Below are 15,881 nucleotides of genomic sequence, written 5' to 3' on the forward strand. Positions count from 1 at the left end.
GTGCGCTCAAGCCCATCCACGTTGTAACACCTGCATGCACAGTTGTGCATCTTTACCAGTGTACAGATGTGACAGGGGGGTGGGGGGCTTTCTTCCCCGGGGCTGTGGACGTACAGGCCTCACACCTGCGCACCGGAAGACTTGCACGTAGACTCTAGTGTCTCCGTGTGTCTGCACTTCATGCATGCCTCACTCCTTCCCTGACCTCCCGATCCCTGGCTGGACTGCCCTTTGCTTTCTCATTCAAAAGGTTGGGAGGCGGATCCAGCAGGCCCAGATTCTCCCATCATCCCACAATGCACTGCACATTCTCTTTGAGGCTTTTGCCTCACTTGCTTGGGCAGTCCTGACTCAGTGTCCTATTTGTCGGCCCAGTGCCATGTCTATTCAGAGCACCTACTTGACTTTATAGATGGCTCAAGACCTCACATCTGGAACCCAGGTGTATCTACATTGGATTGGGCCTGAAGGCTTCCTACAAGGCTGTAGCAGTGAACTGCTGACCGCCCCTTCCAACTGTTGGCTACCAGTCGCCCCCGAGCAGAGCCTGTGATTAGTTCGGTGTGTGGCAGCGTGGCCTGGCCTGGCCCTGCCCAACCCAGGGCTTGCAGTTGTTGTTCTGGACTCTCAGATTCAAGTCTGGGCTTGTCAGCTGCTGAGGTACTCCTATTTTGGCCCTGTGTTGGAAGCATCTATCTAGATTCCCCTGCACTGGCCCTGCCACGACCCCAGCCCACTTAACGCTGCACCCTGCACTGTATCCGTCCCTGTGTCTATGGAGGTAGGGTGGGTACTTCTTCTGGCTTCCAGGGAGAAGTTTGGCCCTTCACCCTGCTTCAGATCCACACTCTCCCTGTGACTGGGTCTTACCAACTCTCTACCTTGGATTTCCTACAGGAGGCCACAGCTGTGATTTAGCTTGGTTTTTGGCAGATTTGGGATCTTTTTATTTTAAATACTTTTGGTTGATATTTTTATACATAATGTATTTTGGTCATATTTATTATTTGTTACTCTCTTATTCCCTGCTCCCATCTGACCCCCCCCCTTCATTCTACTGTGTTACTCAGCTGCTTTCCTAGTGGTTGTTAGCATTCTGTTAGCAACAGCCAGGTAGGCCTGACCCACTCTAAAAGGGGCTCCTTGCCCCCTCCCCCCTCTTGTTCTCTTCCTCTTGCTTCCCTCTTGCTTCTCTCTTGCTTCTCTCTTGCTCTTCCTCTCCCCTTCCCATCCATTTCCTTCCCCCACCCCTTTCTCCATGTTAGCATGTTAGAGGCCTCCTCTCCTCTCCTCTCCTCTCCTCTCCTCTCCTCTCCTCTCCCCTCCCCTCCCCTCCCCTCCTCCTCCCCCTTCTCTCTCTCTCTCTCTCTCTCTGCCTTTCTCTGCCTCTACTACCCTAACTCCCTCTTCCCATGACCTGAATAAACTCTATTCTATACTATACCATCCTGTGGCTGGTCCCTCAGGGGGAAGGGATGCCTTGGCATGGGCCTGCGTACACCTGACTACACCCCCATAGAACATACTCTATTTCTCTTTATCTTTTTATAAACGCATCACTGTGAGTTCGCAAGGGCTAGAGTTTGAGCAGTTCGAGATCCCTCTCTTTTGCCTTCCTCCCTTCCCCCGCCTTCCATGCGCCAAGGCCCAAGCACCTGCTTCCTTCGAAGGCACCATGAACTGAACTGACAAAAGACCCCAAGGAGATGGGACATTGTCAGCGTAGGTGCTCTCTGCCAAAAATGTTTAAGAAGTTAAAGGGCTTTATTTGTTTTTTGTTTTTTGTTTTTTTTTTTTTTTCCTGAGCAAATCTGGTGGCTATCCTTTGAAAAACAGCAAAGGCTGAACACTTCCTGAGGCTTCCTGAAGCCCCACGCCTGGACCTACCAAGAACCCAAGACTCTAGGCAGGCACCCCTAGTTTTCTTGGAGAACACGACATCTGTGCTGGTGAAGTTGGGGCGGGGTGGGTAGGGTGGGAGAGGGGTTGCCTGTCAGTGTCATCTCACAGAGGACTTTCTGAGATAGATCGAGTAACTTGGCAGGAAACAAAACAAAGAACACCGAGCACACGTGGTGACGCAGGGCAGTCGGTGCCCTTCCTATTTTAGGGCCTGTTCTTCTGATTTTTGTTTGCAGTACGGAAGCCTCAGGGGACTCTAGTTCTCTTTTGAGCCAGCCCGATCTTGGCCCCAGGGGGAGCATTGGCAGTGCCCTGGGCCACATGGTGCTCTGGCCTCTTTACTCCTCCTGCTTGACATGTGTCCCACATTCCTGTAGGGGACAGAGAAGGCTGGAGCTGGCTGCTGGCTGTCATTCTGAACAGTGTGTTTGTGTGTCTGTGTTTGTGTGTGTTGTGGGGGGGATCTTGGGACAGCTGTGCTGGGTGTGAGATCCTGGCGGGGGTGGAATCAGATTCTGTCATTAAGGTTAACATTTCCTTACCTGTGAAGTAAGATGACCGCAGGGCCTGTCCTGACTGAACAAATACCCAAGGGACATCTTCTTCCCGATAGGTCTTGTTCTGAGCTGCAAGCCTGTAAGGCAGCTGTGGCCTCGCTTCACCGTGCAGATGGGGAAGAGAAGGCCCAGGCTTGTAAGTCATCACCTGTCTTGCTTGCAGGTGGCCAGGTTGGAGTTCAGACCTAGGAAGCTGGCTCACCCAGTTGCTTCCCTCAAGAGGCCCATCAGGGAAATAGATGACCCCCAGCTGGCTTCCTGCTTGGACAGAGGCAGTCCCAGCATCCTATCGCCTCCATCTTGGTAAAAGGGTCAACCAAGTCACACCGGTTCCATCTTCAGCGGGTCCCATCTTCAGTACCCATAGGTCCTGTCTAGAATGATCTCAGAGGAGGGTGATGTGGTCTCAGAACCTCACCTAGGGTGCTTCGGTTACTCTCAGAACAGAGATGTCTTCATTCATTCAGTCTTGGGAGGTCCATGAGCATCTCACCCACACCAGGCATTTGTGGGGAGACAGCAGTCAGAGCCAGCAGCAGCTCTGGGAAGACGTTGCACCCGAGACCCACCCAGCTAAGAAATTCGAAGTATGGTTCCCCTTGCTTTGCTTGGCAAATCACCACCGCATGGCCATTGATGAGTTCTTGTTTGAATTGGAGAGAGAGAGAGAGAGACTTTTTTTTTTTTTAACACTGTGTTGAGTCTTTGAACAGGCCTTAAGGCAGGGCTGCCTCCATGGTGTGCAACCATTTCTGTTCCCAGGACCCTGTTCATCCATTTGTCTCTATTATGCGTCTGCTGCATTGTGTCTCTGGCCTTGCAAGCTTGTGCCGCATTCCAGTTTTCCCTGACAGTGGTAAGCAAGGGAGACTGCCTTGAGCCCCCCACCCCCCTTTGTTCCTGTCTACAGATCTGCTAAGTACAGTGGTTGCAGTAGGTGGCTGAGAGATCCCCTTTGCTAAAGAGTGTCTGTCCCCCTTTGTAAACTTGGCATCTCACACCCTGCAAAATCCTTGCACCTCAGGAAAAACAGGGTAGTGGGCAACCTGTCCTGAAAAGAACCCATCTCTGGGTTACCAGATGCCTCTGAGTGTCTTACTTAGCCAGACCAGACTTTTCTGGTTTTTGTTTTTTTGTTTTTGTTTTTGCAAAGTACCCATCTCGTGGTAAAGCATCTCTAATTTAATGAGAAGGGCCCAGCCTCAGGCATCTTGCAAGTGGCAGTGACTATGACTTTGTAATGCTGTTAGGAACAAGTTTGAGGTCATAAAGAAAGCGACCACCATTCCAACAAGACAAACTTTACTCTTGCTCAAGAGGTTGCTGTGCTTGAGGGACGAGCCAATGCACTGAGACAGGAAGTGCCCCGGGTTTTTCTTTTAGCTCCCGTGGTGGTGGCTGTGTCTTTCCCCATTGGCTACTGTCTGACCTCACAGTCTTATTCAATTGGCTAATCTGAAGGAACTGGTCCCTGTCCCAAGGAGGAAAGTGTCTGTGCTTCAGGCCATCATGGAGTTCCTAAAACAGAGCAGGGGGCCTTTGTGTAAACAAAGGTTTCACTTGCTGGGGAGGATTAAAGTACTGGCAAAGAAGTCTTTGGGCTGGAGAGATGGCTCAGTGGTTAAGAGCACTGACTGTTCTTCCAGAAGTCCTGAGTTCAATTCCCAGCAGCCACATGGTGGCTCACAACCATCTGTAATGAGATCTGATGCCCTCTTCTGGTGTGTCTGACGACATTGACAGTGTACTCACATATATAAAATAAATAAATCTTTTTTAAAAAAGTCTTACAAAGTGAGGGAGATTTAAAAAAATTCCTTTTCCTAAACACATGGTCCCATCCCCAGCACACACACGCGCGCGCGCGCACACACACACACACACACAGAGAGAGAGAGAGAGAGAGAGAGAGAGAGAGAGAGAGGGAGAGAGATTGATTCACTATGTGATGCAGTAGCTCAGGCTATTCTGGAGCTCACTGTGTAGCTATTCTCAAACTCACAGAGATTCACTTGTCTCTGCCTCCCAAGTGCTGGGATTCAACCACTATACCTGGCTCTAAATACAAATTTTATAGTCTTTGATAGAAGAGACACACTTGGTATTTCCTACAGTGGCGATAAACTGTGTTGAGATTTTTTTCTCCCGTGGTACTAGACAATGTGGGTTAGCCTTCTGGTCTCAGTGACCTGTCATACATCGCTCCTCTTTTAGATGTGACTCTGGCCATTCTATCTCCAAGTGGGTGTGTGGACATGAACTCTTAACTCTCTGTCTTCCCTTTTGTTCTCTGAGGTTGCCTGAAGCCTGTGATCATAGCCCAAATGCCCAAGCCAGACACTAGGCTTGCCCGTGACATAGATGTCTCTGTTACAGAGTGAGAGTAAGCCCCTGACACTAACTGCGCATGTCTCCAGACCCTGGCATCATGTGGCATACACTCTATATTTAAGTCCTCTCTGGAAACCCCTCGTTTTACAAACTGGTAGTTGAGCCTGGTTATTTCCTCAGTGTCTGAAGAGAGGTGCTGGGGGTGGGGGACGCGGGCTGAACCTGCCTCAGTTGCCCTCTTGACCTGGCAGTTCCTGATCTGCATCCCCAGTGGACTTCCAAACCGCTTGTTGTTTGTTAGTCTGTGAAGAAGCAAGTCCAGGAAGCAGGAGGACAGGGCTATAGAACCTTCTAGCCACGTGACATCGCAGCGATGTTTTCGCAGAACAGTCTGGGGTTCCCCGTCAAGAGTTGTGAGAGACCATGTCTTTGACCAGGCCTCTTGAACACCCTGGTTCCAGCAAGTTAAGCTGGGTCCTGCTGCACCACACACAGCCCCATCTGTCAGTTCCTTGACATCGCGCCACCCAGTCCAGGGGACACCACAGAGGGCTTTGTTCCTTTGCTCTCCCAGGGCCACATTGTTAGGCCTCCTTTGAGCATGCCTGTAGCAGGTCTTTGCTACTTTGTGGGGTCTCCTTTCTTCCACCCCTCCAAGCTCCCTAGCCCTAGATAAGAGAGAAAAAAAGGATAAAGGGGGAAAGCAGAGAGATCCCTGAATAAAGTTGGGTTGGAAAGGGGACGAGGTTGTTATCATGCGACTTCCTGCTGATTGGGGGCTTCCTCGGGGCAAGTTTGATCTCTGCTATCAGGATATCTAATTTCTTCTTGTTGTTGCTTCTTCTTTGCGCACAACTACTTAACAAACTGTGACCACCAGCAACCACCAACCACCAACCACCCCTTGGGACCCCTAGCATTTATGTACTCTCTGAAAAGTCCCTAGAATTCCAAATGTCATAAAATTGTGTGTGTGTGTGTGTGTGTGTGTGTGTGTGTGTGAATATATAAAGAAATCAAGAATGCCAAAATTATTGCTACACACCTGCACTCTGCCTGCCAATGAGGCTTAAGGCTCCTCACCTTCTTTGGCCAAGGCCTGTCACTCGGCTGCACTTTTAATTCAGAGACCCTTGTAGGGAGGTGGGGACGGGGAAGAATGGGGGCCTATTAGGAGGGTCAGCTGGATTGTTGTGATTTTTTTTTTTGGCCAGGTCCCTGGGTCTCTGCTCTGGACCAGGATGAGTTTTCTATACCTGGACAGCTGCTGGTTCCATTTGCCATTCATTTCCCTTCTGGTTTCCGAAGGCGGCAGGCAGAGCCCAGGCTGCAAGGCTTCCTTGGCTGGGGCTGTGGGACTGGCCTTCTGCTCCCCATACTGGTGGAGTGAATGATTTTCTGGATTTCCTTCCCATCAGGCCCTGGGAGGGAAGGCTTCGGGAATAGTGTTAGAAAACTGAGGCTTTCTGCCCTACGCTTCTGGTCTCCCTTTGCTGAAACATGTCTGGTTTGAGTCAGGGGTAAGCCTGTTGTTGATGGAGCGCTTAGTAAGTGTCGGTCACCCCATTGTCTCCTTTTCATCCTCTGGCAACTTGAGCAGGTGGGGCTGGTCTTAGCCCCATTTATGGAAGAAACTCAAAATAGCATTAATTCATATGAGGCTCAGAACGAGGCCTAGGGAGGTTAAGAGACCTTTTCTAGGCTGTGAAGTTACGAGTGGCCTATCTGGGATTAGATCTAGGTTTGTGACATTCTGGGCTTGCAAGTGGGCACTTACCGAATTGTACTCTGAGACAGCCATCAGAAAAAAAAAGGGGTTTGAGAAACATCTCCCCACATCCCCCTCCTTCAGAGAAAGCTCAGGGAGAGCTTGACCTTGGTTTCATGAGAAGTGAAACTTGGCTCGGTTACTTACAGTCAGCCGGTTCATTCTATAGTGAGATCTGATCCGTTAACTGCAGTTTATTGGTCTTTAAAAAAAAAAAAAAAAAAAAGGCAGCAAAACAGAATTGGCCTTGTATCCTGGAAGGGTCATTGGAAACTGGAAGTCAGCGCCAGGGGTGGCTTAAGAGGGGTGGTGAGATATGGGCAAAGGTCTTCCCTATGGAAAGAGCACAATAAAGTTTAGCCTCTGAAACTGAAGTGGATTGGTCTTGTTCCTGAATGTTCCTTGAGGAAAGGACGTTTGTCCCACCCCAGATTTCTGGGGGTTCTGTATACTCTTCCCTGCAGACTTCAAAGAGGACCCGAAACTCCTTCTAAACTGGGGTGTTGCTGCCTGTGGGGAGACAGGAGATGGAGAAAGGCAGGTTGTGTCTGCCCTGTCTTCTTCATTTGACCTGCCCACCCAGAGGAGAAAGGTTGAGTGCTTTAACTAATATGTAATTTAAAACACAGCCCAGAGACCTGGCAGAGGCGGGGGGGGGGGTTTCCTATGAGGTGGAAAGGTGACTGAGTTTAACTGGCGCGCAATTGAGAACGTGGAGGCCTTTTCTGGCTGCGTTCACTTTAGAAGATTTGGCCGAGGGGGCAGAGGTTAAACCATTTAAACCAGGGAGCCGTTTAAAATATTATTTTGCTATTAAGGCAGGCACAGATTTGGAGTGGAATGTGAAATTTACAAGGCTTATGAGATTAAACATGAAGCCTGAATGGAATTCTTGGTTGGGTGACTGGGCAGTACTTTGCTCTGTGTTGAGTTTTTTTTTGGGGGGGGGGGTTGGGGACGCTCAGTAGTGGGGGACTGCTGGGGGATATTGGTCTAGACGGTGGGGCTAGTCTCTTCTATTGATGACTGATTGATTGTGTGCATGTGTGTGTCCATGTGTGTGTGAGCATGCATGTTTATATATGATTGTGTATAGGCTGGAGGTCAAGGTTGGATATCTTCATCTTTCTCTCCACCTTACTTTTTTGAGGCAGGGTCTCTCCCTGAGTCTGGAGCCCACTCCTTCTGCTTTTGGAAAACACGCATGTGCTGACGTATGTTATGTGGGCGCTGGGCATCTGGACCCAGGTCCTCATGTCTGCACAGTATGCCCTTTAGTAACTGAAGTACACAGGACAGGCCTTTTTCTTATCCTGTGGCCGAGCTACCCGTTCTCTCCTCATAGAGGAGAGAAGCACACATTCTTGGCCCTCCTGTCCCAAGATAGTCTAGTCTTAGTAGACAGAAGCGAACACATACAAATTCTATTTCTTTTCCATGCTTGTTTAAACAGATGACAGAATTGTATACACATGTCGCAGGCCGTTTTCAGTCTAAACAATAACAACGGGTTGTTGCCGGCTTCTCTGTGGCTAGGGACTCTTCCTTCTTAGGAATTTATTTAAACATCTTCCTGCAGATGGATGTGTTTCCAGTCCTTGGCTCTTTCAAGTGGCTGTCCTCTGTCCATCTCTGAAACAAATACACGGCCATCCCTGTCTCAGAAATGGGACAGCCTGGTCATAGAGGCGTGTTTCCAAGCCCCTGTGACCTATGGTACCAGTTGACTGCTCTGGCCTGGTCCTTGGAATGCTGCAGAGTGATCAGATTTTGCTACAGGGACCTGAGCAGGTGCCAGGGTGGGGATCTCCCATCCCAGGGCCTTTTCTAGAATGTGCTTAGTCAAACCTGGCACCTTGGGCTAGGATAAGCTGAGGTGAGCGGGTTGAGCCAAAGCTACCTCACTTAAAGAGTGGCATTTGGGTGTGTGGCGTGTGGGTACCTCTTTGTGCCTGGCGACAGTCTCTGACGCCAGCAAAGAATTCCCAAGTGCATTATTTCTGGTCCCCTTTTTACTCTGCTTCCGAAATGGAGACTTTTATGACAAGGTATCGCTTTTTAGGAAGGGCACATTCTTCAAGGAGAAGGCGTGGTACCAGTCCCCACGGAGGGCTTATGGGTAGTGATGCTTACACTGATCTTCCTATGGCATCCTCAGCACATGTCACCCACCCTGTAGTAGGCTTTCACTAGCTCTTCTCCATAGCTGGTCAGATGGGTAAAGAGAAGGTTTTGCACAGGGCAGTCTGCTGGAGTTCTTCCTCTTCATGCTGCTCCCCTTCCCCTCCTCATGGAGTGATGGTGATGGCGGTTTGTACCATTCAGGTAGGGTGCCCTTGGCTGTGGGCATGACATGGGCTCTTTGACTTGGGCTCTCCACAAAGAGGGTCCTTTGTCCTTTCTGTATTGCCCTGCCTCTGACACTCTGGAGTTTAGGACCTTTCACTTGAAAAAAAGCACGGCTGTCTTACCTGTGCCTGGGAGCTGGTCGGTGTTCACAGAGCCATGCTCCGGGGTCCTCCCTCTCCGGCCCTTCTTTCTACAGCTTCCATTTGTCCTGAGAGTCTGGGGCAGTAAGGCCACATAAACAGAGCAGCGCGTCACAGATGGCCTGAGGACGCAGAATTCTGCCTGGACCACCCAAGGCTTGGCCCTGTATCTCTTGGGAAACCCTCTGTCCCAGCTGTACATGCCTGGCCCTGTCACTGTGCTGTTTTCTTGTCTTTCCTGAGTGTTTAGGAGGTGACAGCTGGATACCCTGGAGGGCCAGAGCAGGAAGCAGAAGGAATAAGGATTCCAGCCTGCATCAGTTTGCTTGCCAAATGGAGCCTAGTTTTTCAGATCATTGGCATTAGGGTTTGAGACGAAGGTGCTTTGCTTCTGTCTCGGACAGGGCGTTTGGCCAAAGCCCCACTGACTTTGGCTTTGCCTATAGGCTGAGTGCCTTAAAGGGGCATTGACCAGTGTCTTCAACATCATGTTACCTCGCTGCCTCTCCTTCAAAGCTATGACTTCTGGTTCTCAAGGTCTGATGGAGACCGAAGCTCCTTACATCCATCCAAGGCCTCCACAGAGGATCCTTTATGCCCTTGGATGGGAAACCACTACTCATCAGAGTGACATTGCCCGGGTGGGCCGTATGATTGGCACCTTCTTTACTGAAGATGGTGATGCCAATGACTGGTCACTTGACTGATGGGTGTCTGCAGCTAAGCTTAATCCAGCCTGCTTGGATGGTTTTATTTAACCCTTAGAACAGTCCCCCAGGGGTGGAGTTTTCGACACCAGTCCTGCTTAGTGGTAAACTGAGGTGTTACAGCCAGCAGGACAATCCTTGAAGTCACAGAAGAAGCCACAGAAAGAGCCCAGGATTTAAACCTCGAAGGCGCCATTCCAGAATCATACCGCCGCCCCTTTTGGGTGCTTTGTCAGGGCAGCTGTTGCAGAGGGTTCTCCTTAATTAAAAGAAGCGCAACTCTTCATTTGGGGAAAGCATATGCCAAGATCCAGAAGAGTAGAGTAGTCCCTTCATCCACCTACCAATCAGCTGCTCCAACAGTTAACCCATTCCTGACCTGTCTTGTGGCAGAGCTAACGTGTGGACACCCCTCTGCCCCAGCCACTGCGTTGTTTGAGGTTAAGTGATCGCCAGAAAAAGAGTAGGTGTGTGTTTGTGTGTGTTTGTGTGTGTTTGTGTGTGCTTGTGTGCAGGTGTGCACCCAACTTAAAAGGAGTCTGTTTTCTCCTTCCACTGGATGAGTTCTGAGGGCTGAACTCAGGGCATCAGACTTAGTGGTAAATGCTCTTCTTCTTGGCTAAGCCGTTTCACCAACCCCCTCCACTTTAGTTTTCGAGATAGGGTGGTTTCTTGCTGCATCTGTAGTTAACCTATTCGGTTACACCCGCTGGCCAGGGAGCCCCAGGCACCTCCTGACTCGGCCTCTCTGGTGCTGGAGATGACCAGCATTGATGACCACATCTGGCCCTTTACATGAGTGTGGGGATCTGAACTCAGTTCCTAATGCTTGTGTGGCCAGCACGTTACTGAATGAGCCCAAGTTCTTTTAATTAGTTAGTTAATTAGTTAGTTTTGGAGACAGTGCCTCATGTAGCCCTGTCTTGGAATTCATATAGACAGAGGAAGCTGGCCTCAAACCCACAGGGATTCTCCTATCCTTGCTTCCCTTGTGCTGGAATTAAAGGCCTGGGCTCTTTGAGAGAAATAAGGTCACAGCTACCACACAGATAGTCATTTTCTGTGATCAAAAGCCCAGGCAATATTTTCTTTTCATTTTAAAAAAAAAAGATTTATTTATTTATTTTATGTATATGAGCACGCTGTAGCTATGCAGATAGTTGTGAGCCATTGTGTGGTTGCTGGGAAATGAACTCAAGACCTCTGCTCACTCCAGCCCTGTTTGCTCTGGCCCAAAGATTTATTTATTATTACATGTAAGTACACTGTAGCTGTCTTCAGACACACCTGAAGAGGGTGTCAGATCTCATCACGGATGGTTATGAGCCACCATGTGGTTGCTAGGATTTGAACTCAGGGTCTTCAGAAGGGCGGTCAGTGCTCTTAACTGCTGAGCCATCTCTCCAGTTCCCCAGGCAATATTTTCAAGTTATTTCACCAGGATTCGTTCAGATTAGAGTCCAGACATGGTGGCCTCTGCATGTCTGCTTATTAAGTCTCTAGAGGACTTTAAAATATTTTTTTCAAATCAGGCATCCATCCGGCATGGTTTTCCATATGGAGGCTTGGCTGATTCCTTCTTCACGGTGTCCTTAAGGATTCCCTCTGAGCCTTATATTTCCTGTGAATTTCTGGTTCTCAACGTTTATTGTGTTGTCCCACAGTCCCTGGGCCCGTGTGGCCTCTGAGCTCTGGAAATGCGGGTGGTCCTGATGGAAATGTATTAACACATCAAATGGACATCAGATTTTATAGATTCTGTATAGAGAAAAATAAACTATCTTACGGATTTTTTTTAAAGTAAGTTACATGTTGGGATGATAACATGTTGGCTGTATTGGTGTTAAAAAAATGTGTTATTATAATGACTTCACTTTGTTAAAGATGTAGCTACTAGGGGCTGAGGAGACGGGAGAGTCTGGGGAGTTAAGTGTGTGCTGTGTTAGCATGAGGACCTGAATTTTAATCCTCAGCACCCATATAAAATCGAGGCATGGGGATACAGGAACGACATTCTGAGCTTCCTGGCAATTTACTTGTGTTAAATGAATGTATTGGTTCAATGAGAGATCTTGTCTCAAAAAGTTTGATGTCGATAGAGGTAGACACGGGTTAATTACCTCTGGCCTCTACACGTGTGCACATGTGTTAATACGTGAACATTCACACACATCTCTCTCTCTCTCACACACACACAGACAGACACACAGAATTTCAAACTTACCATTTACAGCTCAGATTGCATCTCCATCGGAGATTGCTCATCCAGAGCAATGGTCAATTTGCCTTGAAAGGCTAGGCTTGAATCTTTGTGGGAGTCCTTCCTGTGCCCCCACTCCACCACGGACCCTTGTGTCTAGCAGTCCTGTTGGTGTGACAGGTGACCCATCTGTTGCCAGCCTTCCCATCAGGGCTTCTGCTAGTGTTTTATTGCTCATTACCAACATGTTGGTGTGCCTCCTCCTTAGCAATTGCAGAACATGCTAGATACTGGGAGCCCGCTTTAGGATTAGATAGACTGAGCCTTTCTGTTTCCAGCTCTTTTTCTCAGCTTAGCTAGCTGGTTGAGATTTTTTGGAGTTCTGTCTGCTTTGTTTTCCGTTGGTGCACACATGATGGATGGCTGCATACTTATGGGGTACACTGTGAAGCTCTCATTCATGCAAATATAAGTGTAATGATCTAGCCAGGGTGATTGGCACACCCATTCCGTTAACCATTTACAGCTTCTTAGGGCGTAAGCAAAGTCCTTTGTGTGTGTGTGGCTATCTGCATTCATCATGGTCAGTGGGACCCAGGATGTAGGGGCTTCTTTCCAGCAGGATAATTGTAGGCGACTCCTCCCTTTAGCCTCATGGCCAGTTCCCAGGGAGAGGCCCCTGTAGAGGAGGCAGGCCAGATCAGCTGGCTCAAGCCCTACCACTAGTAGGTGTTCCGGAAACAGCTGTCGCCTGAAAGATGATCTGTCCCACCACCTGGCCAGATTGGATGCCTCTCTGCTCACCCTGAGACTCTCCAGGAGGCTGGCTCCTCACAGGGCTGGCCTTTGATCCTCTGTAGCAGCAACTGGGACACCTCCCTGGGGTCACACACAGCATACTGACTAGGGAATAGAGCTTCCCCACCTGATTGCTGCTTAGTAGAGGGGTCCTATGGGCTGTTCCCCAGAGAGGAGCTGAATCCCATTTCCAGGCTGAGGTGTTATGCAGGGCTATAGTCATCTTCGGACTACTCCGACTCCGACTTCGTGATGTGATCCAAGCATCCTAATCCTCTGGGGACTGCCCTGTAACACCGGGAAGCCTTTTTGTTAGCATTCTGTCTAAGCTCAACCCATAGTTACCTAGCAACAGCCAGGTAGGCCTGACCCACTATAAAAGGGGCTGTTTGCCCCCTCCTCTCTCTTGTTCTCTTGCTTGCTGTCTTGCTTCTCTCTTGCTCTCCCCTTCCCCATTCCCTTTCCTTTTCCCCTTCTTCACGTTCTCATGGTCATGGCCGGCACCTACTTCTCTCTCGCCCTCTGCCTTTCTCTGCCTCTACTACCCTCTTAGCTCCCCTCCCCATGCCCTGAATAAACTCTGCTTTATATTATACCATCCTGTGGCTGGTCCCTCAGGGGAAGGAATGCCTTGGCATGGGCCCGCTGTACATCCCTTCCCCCATCTCTTCCCCTCCCCCCATAGAACATATCTAATATCTCTTTATCTCTTTATAAACACATCACTTTTCCCTCTTGTATTTGGCTACAGCATTTACTTTGCAATCTCTCGAACTGACTAGCGTCACTGGCCAGCACCATCATGGGGGCTGGAGGAAAGTCCCTGTCTTCTGGTCCCCAAACGGCAGAGACGTTTCTGTTGTAGCTACCACTGCTAGTTTAAACACAGAAAGAAACAAACAAACACCAGCGTCCCCGCAGCCAGCCCTCTCAGTGTTTTCAGAATGTCCATCTCCAAAATAACTGTGTTTATGGAGACCGACTTCCCTCGCTTGCTAGAGACGAGGTTAGGACGTGGCGACACTTCCGCTCTATTTGAGGAACGGATTTGTGCTTGATGCTGTGGTAGGCCAACAGGTGTTCAGTGCTGTGCGTTTGAGGCTGAGGCTGGCACAAAGGAGTGCACATGTCCACTTCCAGGGGATCAGGGGGCATTGAGCTTCTGGACCATAAGGGTCCACTCAGCCGTAGTTGCAAGTGGGCAAGCAGGCTGACTTGGGGAAGGCATGGAGCTCTGGAAGCAGGTTGTTCATTGCAGGTGCTACTCATCGGCCTGCTACCTTGGACAGTTGACTGGGCATGGATGAAGGCTCATTTCTTGAACCACCAAGTAGGGCTGTTGTCAAGGACGACATGGGAGCGCTGGCCTGGCTCCATCCACAGCCTGCACACACAGCCTGCCTGTGCGAGAAGTGGCTAGAGGATTGTAGTCAGCCTGGCAGGCTCCACGGTGTGAGTTTCTAGGGATGAGCTATGGCACTATTACATGTAACTTTCCTGCCTAAAAGGGCTCTTGTGGAGATCAAGGATCAATGTAACAAAGTTCCAAGGAGGGTGCCTGCCTATGGTCTCTGTGTCACTGATGCTCACACCTGTCAGATTAGGTACCACAGGCCCCTTTTCCAGAGAAAAGCTTCAGAGAACAGCACCCTGGGGTGTTCTTGACTGAGGATCTGCTGTGTGTCCCAACAGCCATGAGCAGATCACAGCCTTCTGCTTTCCGGCGGTGGCCTGAGATAGAGGAGTTCCCCAGGGTCTCTTGGCTGATTCCTTGGCAGGGCCTTGACATCCATCCCGGAATGCCTTTTCCTTTGGGCCCTTGTGCCTCCTGCCATCGAGGCCAGAAACAAAGGAAACATGGAGCAACCAGTGTCTCCCTTGAACCCAGCCACGGGCTGCGTGAGGGGTAAAGCTGGCTGGATAAAGGGAACCCATAGTCTTCCTCTGAGCTGGGAGACCTCAGGATACCCTAAATCTCTTCATTAAGAGGTCCTGTTTGGTGTCAGCACAGAGGTTGCATTGGCTCCAGTGGGCAGCTGTTTCAGAAAAGAGCCATTGTGTGCTGTTGAATGCTGTGGCTGTAGGGTCTAGCTGTGTATGTGTGAGCATAAGTTGAGGAGTGGCTTATTAGTTTGAAAGCTAGTCTCAGATGTGTGTGTGTGTGTGTGTGTGTGTGTGTGTGTGTGTGTGTGTGTGTGTGAAATAAAGCCCACCTCTGTTGTTTATCCTATTCTCCATGGTGTGTGTTCTATCAGGCACTACGGGAGTCCTGGAGATCAGTAGGAAGCTACCTCTGGGTCTGTTTCATGGTCTTCTGATTACCGCTTGTAGCCCAGGCTGGCCAGTGAAGTGTGGGTCTATGCACATCGAGGCCTAAGCCAGGAGGAAGCTTGAAGAGTCCCAGTCAGACCCAGCAATAGTTCAGCCTCCACTGGTTTCCCAGGCCCTAGCCCCAGTATCTTCCACCTCCTGCCCCACTGCTCCCAACACACACACACCTCAGTCCTTCCAATACAGAAGTGTGGGCAGCTTCCTCCACTTGCCCTCCATTTCTGGATTTCTCAATGTCTCTCTCCCCTCCTTTTTTTTTTTTTTTTTTGCATCTAGTTGCTTCTGTCACCCATGTAACCACTTCTCAGAAGTTAATGTTCAACAGTTTGGATACCTACGTGGCAGGTTAGACCCTGGCTGACCTAGCCAGTGAAGAAGCCATAGCTGGCTTTTCTGAGGTTCAGCATTGTCACCTGACTCTAGCTTGGCCAGCTGTTCTTTTAACCTTTCCCGTTTGCAACGCATGGAGGCTCCCGAACGTTCTTGCCAACCTGCTGATGTGACCTTCCCTTGCAGCCTGGGTTTGCATCTCAGGTGGGTGGCTCATTCTTGACTCTCTCAGACTCCCTCAGAGAGAAAAAATCAAGCTCGTGTCCCCTCACCTTCCTGCATGGTGCCGTGGTTGTGCCGTGTCCTCTCCAGTGTGCTGGAACTTTCTGTGCCCAGAAGAGCCACTCTCTTCACCTGTTGTTCTCTGGAGGGCATGTTGTATCACAGGCCTGGAATATATACGCTGCCGTTCTCCCAACTTGCTAGCGCTCTGTCCTTTCTTGGCTAGGGCCTTTCATTTGTGTCCTG

General features: G+C 49.7%; 1 protein-coding gene across 2 annotated transcripts in view; it reads left to right on the plus strand.

Annotated features, from left to right (window-relative positions):
* Cmip (c-Maf inducing protein) overlaps positions 1–15,881 on the plus strand; it is a 207,965-nt gene that overhangs the window by 44,012 nt on the left and 148,072 nt on the right. The window contains exon 1 of one of the 2 annotated variants that reach the window (XM_021169932.2): positions 15,435–15,617. The exons of the other annotated variant lie outside the window; for it this stretch is intronic. The gene's annotated coding sequence lies outside the window, so the exon portion shown is untranslated. Of the gene's footprint in view, positions 1–15,434; positions 15,618–15,881 lie in introns of those variants that run through there. 2 annotated transcript variants of the gene reach the window in all.

Source organism: Mus caroli, chromosome 8 (assembly GCF_900094665.2).
Source record: "Mus caroli chromosome 8, CAROLI_EIJ_v1.1, whole genome shotgun sequence".
NCBI classification, from domain to species: Eukaryota; Metazoa; Chordata; class Mammalia; order Rodentia; family Muridae; genus Mus; species Mus caroli.